Source organism: Rutidosis leptorrhynchoides, chromosome 5 (genome assembly GCF_046630445.1).
Source record: "Rutidosis leptorrhynchoides isolate AG116_Rl617_1_P2 chromosome 5, CSIRO_AGI_Rlap_v1, whole genome shotgun sequence".
NCBI classification, from domain to species: Eukaryota; Viridiplantae; Streptophyta; class Magnoliopsida; order Asterales; family Asteraceae; genus Rutidosis; species Rutidosis leptorrhynchoides.
In genome coordinates, this window is record NC_092337.1 from 113,601,646 (window position 1) to 113,615,565 (window position 13,920).

Sequence of the window (13,920 nt, forward strand, 5' to 3'; positions counted from 1 at the left end):
TGATCAACGTGATTATATTACAGTAAGTCATGTTGAGTTTCTAATGAAATGTGATGATGGTTCACAGTAGATCATACCATTATCATGTGTCATGTTACATAACTCTTTCATTCTGCTTAACTTCTGAACATATCAAGAAAGTATGTTCTTGATAGTTCTATTCTCAGTGACTCAGGTAATTTGACAAATCAAATCGTGCTATTACGTTCTTTTTTTTTAGAACATTAAGATCCTTTGAAAATCCATATTTATGAATTCTGAACCATTGCAAGGGATGCCCAATCGCAAGAAGAGGAAACGAAGGGACAAAGCTTCGAAATAGAAATTGGAGTATAAATCGCAGCAAATAGGGAGGAGTATTAACTGGGGATGACAATGATTATAGAAAGCAAGAGCAAGGACTTCGAAGCATAAGGGAAGATGTAAAGCCCGATAACAACACAAAAACTACAAACCATGTATATCAATGTTTATCGCAACATAAAGACACGGGAGGATTAAAAACACTATAACCCCAAGGGCGAAGTAGAAGAAAACAGATTCCGCCGGTGGAAGTTGGAAAAGGAGAATGATTGTTGTGATAGTAAGGATAAGGACAAGGATTAGAACGGGATTAAGCATTTTCACAATATTTTGGATGTAAGAACTAAGAAAGAGAGTATAGGAATGGTGAGAATAACGGATCGTAAGAATTTAATTTATAATGGAAATATCAGACAGAGTAATCAAGGCAGATCACCGTATTTATTTATAGACATTTTAATCTCCTTATTCGTTGAAGAATCAAATCTCTCAGATTTCGAAGATTTTCTTTAACTCCCTTGAATTCCGGAATTCAACCAAGACAACGTCAAAAGCTAAGACGAAACTTTATTTATTCATCTCACTCTTTATGATAGCTTCATTTGTGCTCTTCGAATAATCGAATTGTTGTATCCATGTTTTTCAATAATAATAAAACTCTATTTATCAACTCATATGCGTCATGAAAACATTTTTATTGTTAACCATGACCACCTCACTCAAATTTCGGGACGAAATTTCTTTAACGGGTAGGTACTGTGATGACCCGAGAATTTTTGACCAAATTTAAACTTTATCTTTAATTGATTCCGACACGATAAACAAAGTCTACTATGTTAAGTCTCAAAAACGTTGAACTGTGTTCATGGATACATTTGACCTTTGACTGTTCTCGACGATTCACGAACATCAAATTGAAAATAGATACATATATATACTTTTAATGTATATAAATATGTATATAGTAATCCGATATATTATTTGAAATAATATATGATTTAACTGCTAGAATTAAATATGTAAGATAATAATACAAAATAATTAATTTGTTATTAAAATAAATCTATATATATATATATATATATATATATATATATATATATATATATATATATATATATATATATATATATATATATATATATATATATAATATATTTGAATTTCATACATAATTATTAATATATATAACATGTCATTACTAGTAGTAAGTATTTATCATTAAAAATTATTATTATTATAGATATCATTAATATTATTAGCATTATGTAATTTTTATTTTATTTTATCATCCTTATAATTATTAGCATGATATTATTATCTTTATAAATATTATTGTTATTATTATAAGTATTATTAACATCATAATATAATACCATCTAATATTATCGTTAACAAATATAATTATTATCATTGTTATTTATTTTTATTAGTAATATAATGATTATTATTATTAATATAATTATTAAATATTTATATTAATCATATAAACTTTATGGGATTGATATTGTATGAAGTTGTTTTAAGTATCCATCATACTGTTGTAAATTGTATTCTTTGTCTCTAAGTTGAATAACAGATAGAATATAATCACAGGAAACCAACAAAAGTAGTTAGAGATCAATTCAACCTTTTATTTTTATTTTTTTATTCTTTTCTGTTTCTGATTTTAAAATTGTCAATCAAATTGCTATTAAGTACTCCATTCCAATGATATTTGATAGAGATGACTTCGCAATATCACTTACAAATCACAGAAGTTATAAACAACCAAACCCCACAAGACTCATTTTTCTTTTGCTACTGTAAAAAACGTCATCAAATTACAAAAGCGTTTGTTGTTTCCTTTTTGAACAAAGAATCGTTTGACCTTCTTGTTTTTCTTTTAAAAACCAAACCCACTTCAATCATATGAGATACGGAGTATTTAGATGTACATCGCCTATACATATTCATCTACACACATATTACAAGACCACCACCTTTATTCATATTTTTTTCTTTTTTTTCTTTTCTCAGCTTGAACCACAAAACCACCTGTGTTTATGACTGCAACTATTCCTTTTTCTGTTTTCATTTTCGATCAAACATCCCAAAAACCCATTTATTGATGTTACTGCTACTGCATTTATAACCTATTCAAACTGCCACTGTTACAGTGCAGTTATTTTCTTGTGTTCCCTATTCGATGCAACATCAACCGAACACCACACCAAACCAACGTTTTCAAACTATAACTATAACCTGCTACTACTTGCTTACTTTACTTCTGTAACTAGTTAATATCACCAAGAAGCTAACCATACGAAACCAAAACCCATCCTACAACTACAATTTCTTGTCGGTGCTACTGCTATATCCTTTTATGCTTTTCCTGATTAAAAGCCTACAAGAACCCAACTATGTCGAATTTATCTATTAATATTACGGTACGTTCTTTTATAAAGGAGAAATATATTGTCTATTTTGAATAAGCCGATACCTACTCATTGTTCCACTAGCTCCCTTTTTAAATATAAAGTCTAAACATGTATGATGGGGTCTCGAAATGAATTGGTTACCAGCTGGATACCGAATTACTTATACATTGTGGGTCAATTAAAAATCAAAGTGGGGACAGTAAGTGAGAAAGCATTTTGAAGGATTAGAATGGCACACGATGTAAATCATTACTTTGGCCGATATATATTGTTGATTAATACATGTTCTAATTGCCCTTTTGGGCCGACAAACTAATCTCCACTTGTTAAAAAAAAAACAACCGAAAGTAGTTATGTTAATATACAGCTGGGCGAGTAATTGATTCAATGGGACCAAAAATGGAATCAAAATAATAGTTGTTTGCATTTTGGACGGTACATCTTAATTTAGTTAAACTTTTAAATCGAAGTGGGTCTCCTTCAAATTTATATGTTGACCAAGTATCATCGACAATGACATGATGGAATGATGATGATGATGCTGTAATATATTGACGATGATGATGATGATTACAGGGTGAGATGATGGTAATTAAGATGCAAGATGATGACGATGAAGAGCCACCATACCCTGCTCGTTCGTTCTATTAAAACCCAGGAGCAAAACCCTCATTCTACGATTTATTTTTGCTGTTTACGAATTCTGTATCTAATCTGTTAAAGACGGCCCAATAGGCCCATTCAGCCCACGATCGTTTAAAACGATGATGATCTGGTCGATTGAAGTTTTAAGAAGAATAAAAAGGAAAACGGGAATTGTCGGGTTAAATATATTAGTTGGTAATATAATTCGGAAATGTGTACACAGAGGAATGGTTGGACATATGGTTGTTAAGCGAGAGGTTGTGAGTTCAATTCCGGATTCATGCGTTACATTCTTTTTAAGAGCCTATTCTCGAGGTAGCATTTTATTATTATTCTTATTTTATTATTATTATGATTATTATTATTATTATTTGGTTAGTATGTGTTATTATTATTATTATCATGAATATGAATTCCAAGTATACTTATTATTATTTAGTTTTACCATTATTATGATTAAGATTAAGATTGATATTATAAAAAGATGAATATAATTTGAAGATGTTAAGATTTATGCTAACTAATAATAAGAATAATGATAAAATGTGATCTTTGTAAATGTTATAATGATATTAGTATTAAGTTTATAAGATGGAAGTATTTTGGTATAATATTAAGATTATTATTACTACTATTATTATATAGTTATTATTATAATTAGTATTATTATCAAAACTAGTAATATCAATATCATTACTAAATCTAATTATTTTTAGTATTATCATTATCATAAAAAGATACAAATTTTTATTTATTATTATTATCAATATTACTTTATTAAATAAAGAGCTGTATAAGAATATATTTAATACATATCATATAATAACATTTAGATTTTCATAATAAATACTAATTATTTATCTGAAGCATATAAAATAAATATAATTAATTTAGTTATTAAGGAAACATACAAGTTACTAAAATAACAATTACTCATAATACATAAACTTATTCGATTTCGATTATATGTTTTAATATATATACTAATGATATAGGTTCGTGAATCCAAGGCCAATCCTGCATTGTTCGGTTGTTCAATGCCGTCATATGTATTTTTACTACAAAATACAGTATAGTGAGTTCCATTTGCTCCCTTTTTAAATGCTTTCGCAATATATATTTTTGGGACTGAGAATACATGCGCTGCTTTTATAACTGTTTTACGGAATAGACACAAGTAATCGAAATTACATTCTATGGTTGGATTATCTAATCGAATATGCCCTTTTTATTAAGTCTGGTAATCTAAGAATTAGGGAACAGACACCCTAATTGACGCGAATCCTAAAGATAGATCTATCGGGCCCAACAAGCCCCATCCAAAGTACCGGATGATTTAGTACTTCGAAATTTATATCATGTCCGAAGGAGGATCCCGGAATGATGGGGATATTCTTATATACATATTGTGAATGTCGGTTACCAGGTGTTCAATCCATATGAATGATATTTTTTGTCTCTATGCATGAGACGTATGTTTATGAGAAATGGAAATATGAAATCTTGTAGTCTATTAAAATTATGAATTGATTATTTATGTTAAACTAATGAACTCACCAACCTTTTGGTTGACACTTTAAAGCATGTTTATTCTCAGGTACGAAAGAAATCTTCCGCTGTGCATTTGCTCATCTTAGAGATATTACTTGGAGTCATTCATGACATATTTCAAATGACGTTGCATTCGAGTCGTTGAGTTCATCAAGATTATTATTAAGTCAATTATAGTAAGATATATTACGAAATGGTATGCATGTTGTCAACTTTCGATGTAATGAAAGATTGTCTTTTCAAAAACGAATGCAATGTTTGTAAAATGTATCATATAGAGGTCAAGTACCTCGCGATGTAATCAACTGTTGTGAATCGTTTATAATCGATATGGACTTCGTCCGGATGGATTAGGACGGGTCTTCACAGCACCCCCGCCTTCTTTAATATTAGCTTATCAAAATAAGCTTTCTTGGAACACACATGCATCGTACAACCAGAATCTAAAATCCATTCATCTTGAGCAGAAGTAGAACCTTTGGAGACTGTGAGAACATCTCCTAAATTAACCGACTCATTAACTGCTACTGCAGCTGATGAACCCCCATATTTATCTTCACCATTCTTCTAGAGTGGACAATCCTTCTTGTAATGACCCCACTCTTGACATTTGAAGCACTGGACACCCTTCACACCGTCTCTTGATCTGAACCTACTTTTATTATCAGATCTCTTTTCGGCAAACTTTCCCTTTCCATGACCAACCATAGCAAAATCATGCTCATAACGGCCATCAGATCTTTGTCTCTTATCCTGAGATAAAAGTGCCGGTACTACCTCCTCCATCTTTACAGTAGCCTTTCCGTAAAGAACAGTAGTAACCAAAGTATCATACGAACTGGGAAGAAAGGTAAGAAGAATAAGGGCCTTATCTTCTTCCTCAATATTAACCTCAACTTTTGCAAGTTGATCCACCAGACCATTAAAAACGTTCATGTGTTCAATGATATTCCCGCCATCCTCCATCTTCAACCGATAAAGATCACACTTCAAGTTTAGCTTTGTGGTCATATTCTTCCCGAGATATAACTTCTCGAGGGCCACCCACAACCCTGTCGCGGTTGTCTCGCCACTGACATTATTAATGATCTTATCACTGATGGAAAGGCGAATGGTACTGACACATCTTTCCTCGATGTCATTCCAATCGTCATCCGTCATCTTTTCTGGCTTGCCGTCCTTTTTACCCTTTAACGGCTTTGCCAAGCCCTGCTGAACCAGGACATCCTTCACCCTTGCTTGCCACAAGGTGAAATTCCCAGTTCCATCAAATGGCTCCACCTTAAACTGCATACCGCTATTTCCCGCCATCTCAAACCAAAAACTATCCGATAAACTTGGATATGTTCTGATACCACTTGTTATGAAAACTTGTCTAACGCACCCACACTAGCGGAAGCGAGGATATAATTGTTTGAGACAAACTTGCGAGAAATAAAAGAAAGCAAAATAAAATAACTGATAACACAACGATTTAACGTGGTTCGGAAAAACCCTGCCTACGTCCACCCCAAGAGTCTCCTTTATTCTTATAATATAAAAGAACCCGATACAAGAAAAAAATACACTATGAGTTAAACCCAAACCCAAGCCCCTTAGATTTTAGTATAAAATCTAAGTTTCCCGTACACTCTTTTACACTCCTTACAAGAATAAAACTCTCAACCTCACAAATACACACTCCGTTGATATTATCGATCAACTATGTTTTCTACTTTTGTGATATATTTCTTCTCTGCAAGATCACCTATTTATACATGAATATATTCATGCATACAAGTTGCCAACTTTGAATTGTGATCATGCAAAATCAAATTTCTCTTGTATTACCTCACCAACTGGACACTTGGTCATCCATGTGAAAAGTAATACTAATTAAAAGTCATATGTTGCTTTCTTTCTTTGACTTCACATCGTTTGTAATGTCAACACATTTCACAATTTCTACCAATAGTTGGCAAACACTATTATCCAATAGTGCATCAAATAGGACATGTAGAAAATCATATCTTTGAACTTAGTCATAATATTTGACTACTTTCCAACAGCAGTGTGGATATGGATAAACTATTGTTATTATTAATTGTCTAGTATTTTTTCCATTGTTTTCATCAAATAAAATCACAACTAATTTTAGGATTTGAAGGAAATATCATGCTAACCTACGAGTGAGTTGCCTTTCATTAAAAAAAAGAAAAAAAAGGAGAAATTCAAAAGCAATCACGAATAAGAGAAAGTTACCTGCAGAGAGAAAAAAACTGGATCTCATCGTGAATTCACAATCCTTGTCCATCTACCCGACTTGCAGAGGAAAAAAAAAACCCTAATTCCTTTTTTTTTCTATTTGCCCTCACTTCATTTTCTGTTGCACGCTATTTTTATGGAGTATATATAGAATAGTATCAGGGGTATTTTTTTCTTCATTTCACCATTTATTTTTATTTTACTAACTTTCACTTTGCAAAAAAAAAAAATACCCGTTCAAACATTAAAACTGGCCCCCCAAACATGGGGTAAAGTGTCAAATCAACATATTCATAAAAAATCTTAAATAAACTTCACCCAAATATTCAACAGTTCATATCTCTTTGCTCGCAACGAGCTAAATTTTTCCGGCATCATCGTTAAACTCGAAATAATTTTACGAACACAACGTCACTAACTATACGTAAAACGGATTCTTTTTTAAAAAAAGGCTAAATATTTGGGGTACTTTTCATACACGTTGATTTTGCGTTAAATTTTTAAAAGTCTACAATTTCATAGTGAAACGCGGAGATGCACATATATTGTTAATTTAAAATAACATTTAAATCTTTCACGGGTTATACCTTTTAGTTCGACTCGAGTTGCGCTTCACGACATCATCGTTAGCCATGAAATAAGACTTTTTTGTGCCGTTGGTCCCTCCATTATACATCAAATAGTGAACAACGTCCCTTTCATTTTTTCCTGCTTACATCATCCCTCCATTTTACAAATTTGTGTTTCAGTGTCCCTCTTTCTAACTTCCGTTAAATAAGTCCGCTAAATACCATCACGTGATTAACATGTGAGGGTAAATTTGTCTTTTACCCTTCTTCTTCAACCTAACATCTTTGGAAAACAAAAATCAAACCAGTTTCATATCATCCATGAAGTAACCAACAAAAATCAAACCATTTCACAATTTCATTCAGATCTAATTTTTTGAAACATCAAATCAAAGCTTAAAATGCATTCATCGGGATTGAAACAATCAGGAGTGAAACACATCAACTTGCTCGAATTTTGAAGATAAATGCTCGACGTTGCAACAATAACGTGATTTGGCCTCCAGAACAATTTGTACATGTTTTTATCAAATTACCTTGTGCGTTTTGTTCGTTTTCATCAGGTGAAGCTTTAGGAAACATCAGATTGCGTAGATATTCATCATAATTCTCAAATTCTCAAAGTCAAACTTCCATCAATCTCAGTCAACGAATCAATTCACCAGTTTCTGTTGTTTTCAGGTTTAGTGAGTGATCAACGAGTGTTATTTAAGCCATTTCAAATATCTTTCGCTCATATTTTATCACCTGAAACTTCATAAAACTTGATTTTGAATTTTCAATTTAATTTTGGTTGTTTTTAAATGTGATCTTAAAATTCACAGTGATTCGTTGTGTTTTCCAGCTTCGAATTGATTCCTAAATGTTCTAGGAAGGTGTAGAAATATTAAGTAACAAGTTTCAATTTCTAAGTTGAAGATTTGCAGGTTGACCGGAATTTGTCACCGGAAAACTCAAAGCTCGCCGGAAAAGTTTTTTACGTTCTGAAATAATCTGAAGAGCTATAAAGGAAACTGAAACAATCTGAAGAGCTATAAAGGAAACTGAAATGATGAAAAAATGTGAAGTGAATTTAGAGAGATTAAATTTTTTTGCACAAAACATGAAACACTGATAATGGACTTTTGAATGAACATGATACATAAATTAAATATAAATTAAAACAGAAATGGAAAATAGAAATAAAGGATATTTAGCATACCAGTAATGGAGAAAAATGGTGGGGGAGAGCAAAAAACAGAACGATGATGATGAAGATTGATGATCCGGTGACCAATTTGTGTGTGTGTTTTTTTTTTTTTTTGGTGTAGTTTGAAATTTGGGAGGGTGGTGGTGGTGGAGAAGCTTAAGCTTCAGATCTTTAAGAAAGTGGTGGATTTTAATCTTCTGAAAGTGATGAGTAAACATGAAAGTGATGAGTAAACATGAAGGCTTGATAATGATTTTGGGATTTTCAATTTGGTTTTTAGAATTTTAGTTTTAATTTAAGGTTTGGTGAAGAAGAAGACTAAAAGACAAATTTACCCTCACACGCAAGACACGTGTCATGACTTAACAGACTTATTTAACGAAAGTTAGACGTAGGGACACTGGAACACAAATTTGTAAAATGGAGCGATGCTATAAACAGAAAAAAAATGAAAGGGATGTTGTTCACTATTTGGTGTATAATGGAGGGACCAACGGCACAAAAAAGTCACGAAATAATTTTACAAACTAAACGCAATAAAATACATTGAAAACCGAACCTCCGACGCGAAGCGGGGGTTCGAAAACTAGTTAGTATTATCTTTTTATTTTTATTTTTTATTCAACAAATAAAACGATTAAAATTAATACAAATGTGTCAGTGGCCCGACTGTCTTAGTGAAAGGTCATGAGTTCAACTTCCGTAAAGTGTACAATTGCACACAAAGTTGCCCCTTTACCCTTAAATTCCACACAAGGGTGCCTTTCACACATCGCTTACGGAGGCAGTGAAGGATGTGGGTTTTACCGCCCATGCCCTCTGATTGGGCCGATTTTCCTCCTTGGTAGTAGTTGGATGCGGGTTATACAACCATGGAAGATAAACACGTAGGTGGTTAAATTCAGGCAGATTTAAAACCCATGAAAATTTGCTTCTACCATTTTCATGGCGTCTCACCCTTTTTTGTCTTTACCCTACTCATTGGACGGATGTTCATTCGAAAGTAATCTCTCTATTCATGTAACATTGAGAGGGAGAGATAGCAAATATGGGTACAATGGGTGCTTTTTATTAGACGTCGTGAAGTGTATGGGGTTCGGGGTAAAATGGAGGAAGTGGATTGAATGTTGCCTCAAGTCGAGTTCAATCTCCATCCTTATCAATGGATCCCCCACCCGGGAATTCTTGATAAGTAGGGGGGTTAGGCAAGGAGATCTCCTATCTCCCTTTCTTTTCATCCTTGCGGCTGAAGGGTTAAATATTCTATCAAAATTAGCCTTGGATAAAGGGTTGTTCAAAGGGGTCGAGGTTGGAAATGATAAAGTTTTGGTGTCACATCTTCAATACGCGGATGACACAATTTTTTCGGGGAGTGGGATCGGTCGAATATCAGTAGCCTTGGGAAACTTTTAAAGTGCTTCGAACTCGCTTCGGGTTTGAAGGTCAACTTTCAAAAAAGTAGTGTGTTTGGTATTGGAGTTGAGGAGATGGAAACCAACTTTGTTGCTAATTTCCTGGGTTGCCGAGTTGGCTCTTTTCCTTGTACGTATCTCGAACTCCCAATCGGGTCCAAAATGAATAAAGTTAATGATTGGGGTGTGGTAATTGACAAGTTCAAGAAGCGTCTTTCAAGTTGGAAAATGCGTTCGTTGTCATTTAAAGGTCGGGTAGTTCTCATCAAATTGGTCTTAAACAGTCTTCCATTGTACTATTTTTCGCTCTTTCGTGCTCCGCCTAGTGTGATTAAACAACTTGAGAGTGTGAGAAGATCTTTCTTTTGGAGGGTGGGTCGGATACAAGCAAAATATCATGGGTAAAATGGGAAAATATCATCACTTCTTACGGGAACGGGGGGTTAAACTTTGGTTCACTAAAAGCGAAGAACCTTGCCTTACTAGGGAAATGATGGTGGAGGTTCTTGATCGAAACCGACTCCCTATGGGTCAAGGTGATTCGTAGTGATGTCAGAGCTAAGGGGTATAAAATACTATTAAATTTTAGCAGGAAATACTATTAAATACGATACAATTGTACTCAAGATATTTATTTATTTATAGAATGGATATACTTAAACCTTGCTACAACACTTATAGGCAGTGTACCTAATCGTACAGTAGTGTAGTTTTTAGTAAGTCCGGTTCGTTCCACAGGGAAAATCTTTTTCACAAAGCTTAACGCTATATTAGTTTAAATTTATAAAATACAAATATATATATAAGTAATATTATTATAAAGGGGGTTTTTACCGTTTAATGACCGGTTTGTCGATTTTAAAAACTTTAGTTGCAGTTAAAACAAAATGTAAAATATTAAATAAATAAAAGACTTAATTTAAAGCGTAAAGTAAATAACGATAATGAAATTGCGAATAATAAAAGTGCGATAAAAAAACTTGCGATAATTAAAAAGTACGATAATTAAAAGTGCAATTAAATACAATAACAATAAATAAAAATGAGATAATTAGAAGTGCAATTAAATATAAAATAAAGGAAATTAAATATGAAATAAAAGAATTATGCTTATTTAAACTTCCGTAATCATGATGTTTGACGTGTTGATTTTAGTTTTATGCCCATGGGTTAATTGTCCTTTGTCCTGGATTATTTAATATGTCCGTCTGGTTTTTGTCCATAACAGTCCATCAGTCATAAATATAAAGTGCGAGTGTCCTCGTCAAATTATCCTTATACCCGAAGTTAAATATTCCAACTAATTGGGGACTTAAACTGTAACAAGATTTTAATACTTTGTTTAATAATTACATCAGGATGTCGACTGAGTGTAACCCAAGGTTTTAATACTTTGTTATCAATTATGCCAAGTGTCCTTGTACATAATTTCACCCTTGTTTTAATAATTCTAGTGGCTATTAATCCATTCCCGTGTCCGGTTAAATGAACGATTATTCGTACATATAAATATCCCGCCCATCGTGTCCGATTGAGTGTATATGGTTATTTATAGGGACGTCCAATTGTAAATCTTTATATTAAAATTAACAAACTATCATTTAGTTAAACAAATATAAAGCCCATTAATAGCCCATAGTCTAATTTTCACAAGTGTCGTTCTTTTGTCCAAACCCCAATTATGGTACAAAGCCCAATTACTCAATTTTAGTAATTAGCCCAACATCATGATTACTTCGTTTTAAATAAGCATAATAATAACTTAGCTACGAGACATTAAATTAAAAAGGTTGAACATAACTTACAATAATTAAAAATAGCGTAGCGTTACACGGACAGAATTTCGACTTACACCCTTACAACATTCGCTAACATACCCTTATTATTAGAATTAAAATTAAAATTAAAATTAAAATATAAATATAAATATATACTACGTATATAGATAGAGAGATTGATATTATTGATATTTTGCGATCAAACTGCGTTTGCTTTTATAGGGATTTGAGTCCAGGTGAGCTCCGCGACTCGCGCCCTTTTTGCTCTTCAAACTCCGCGAGTCGCGGAGTTTGTAATTACAGCTCACCCAGCTTTGGCTCTTTGTTTACCGACGGTTTATTATATAAATATAATATATATATAATTTATATATATATAATTAATTATATATTATATCATATTTATATACATAGTTAACTTGTAATTTTTAGTCCGTTGCGTCGAGCGCTGAGAGTTGACTCTGGTCCCGGTTCCGGATTTTCGAACGTCCTTGCGTACAATTTAATATCTTGTACTTTGCGTTTTGAATCTTGTACTCTTGTAATTTTGAGACGTTTCTTATCAATAATTGGAACCTCTTTGATTGTATTTTGTACTTTTGAGCTTTTTGGTCGTTTGCATCTTCAATTCGTCGAATCTGTCTTTTGTCTTCACCTTTTATTATTTTAAACGAATATTACTTGTAAATAGAACAATTGCAACTAAAAGCTTGTCTTTCTTGAGGAATAATGCTATGAAATATATGTTCGTTTTTAGCATTATCAAATATTCCCACACTTGAGTGTTGCTTGTCCTCAAGCAATATAGTCTTGAAATACTAGAATCACTTCTTTATTCTTCACACTTTGTACATCAGTGATTTCTATACGGCGGTATAAACAATGATAGTAACGATATGGTTTACAGTCCCACATGACTATAAAATTTAGATCCTTTAAGGAAATTGGATCTTTATGAAAACATTTGATCTTTTGAAAATTTTAATCTAGCTTTTACTCTAGATTAATTTTCTGGAATAACCCTTCACCGGTGTTTGCAAAAGATTTTTGTGGGTTTGTGTGGGTTTCAGATTTGAAAATTTTAGCTCAACACTTGTGGTTTTGTGTTACCCACTTGCTAACCTTGTATTAGGAAAGCAACACGTCCAGTTCACTTGTCCCGTATATTACCTTTCGATAAACTACCGTCCGGTTGTAAAGGAAAGCGTTGAACAAGCAACTGTTAAGGCAATGTCCCCTGACATGCTTTTAATTATGGTCTATAACGTGTCGGACGCAATTACTATCCTTGGTAGGAGCAATAGTAAAGCTCACCCTTATAATTTTTCGGTCTGGCACAAGGTCTTGTCTTTGACCATGCTATGCAACCACCGTTCTTACGGTTGACACCCGATTTGGTTCAGATGACCTAATGAATTCCAGGTGAATTCCTAGGATTTTACGTTCAATGGTAATGAACGTATTGAAAATAGGGTTTTCAGAAAACAAATCGGTTTGTAATTTTTGATCAAAATATTTTCTCGTTCAAGCTCGAGTTTAGATATCATTGAATTCCATGAGTTTGAATTCTCAATCTTTAAGGTCAATCTCTAGGATTGAGTAATATCAGTCTTAAAAGCTGATTTTTGATCTTTAAGGAGATTATCCTTTCTGGGGATCTGATTCATTTGTCTTATCCAGCTAATTTGCACGGTGCCCCCCCCATTGTATGAGATAAATCCTTCTCATGGTTAGGATAAATCTGACCACTTGGCGACCCTGTTTTATGCTGAGGTCCGTGGATTTCCTGCTGATTTTAGAGATGACTTT

The 13,920-nt window shown here is 32.9% G+C and overlaps 1 long non-coding RNA gene across 2 annotated transcripts; it reads right to left on the minus strand.

The window, feature by feature from the left end:
• Nucleotides 1–7,170: 7,170 nt before the first annotated feature.
• On the minus strand, nucleotides 7,171–9,136 carry LOC139848173 (uncharacterized). 2 transcript variants are annotated; one of them, XR_011759861.1, is made up of 3 exons: nucleotides 8,934–9,136; nucleotides 7,751–8,015; nucleotides 7,171–7,281 (listed from the first exon to the last, which is right to left on the minus strand). It is a non-coding gene; the product is annotated as an uncharacterized lncRNA (long non-coding RNA). The 2 variants fall into 2 exon arrangements; XR_011759862.1 differs by having other exon boundaries at nucleotides 7,751–8,479; nucleotides 8,934–9,031.
• Nucleotides 9,137–13,920: the final 4,784 nt, after the last annotated feature.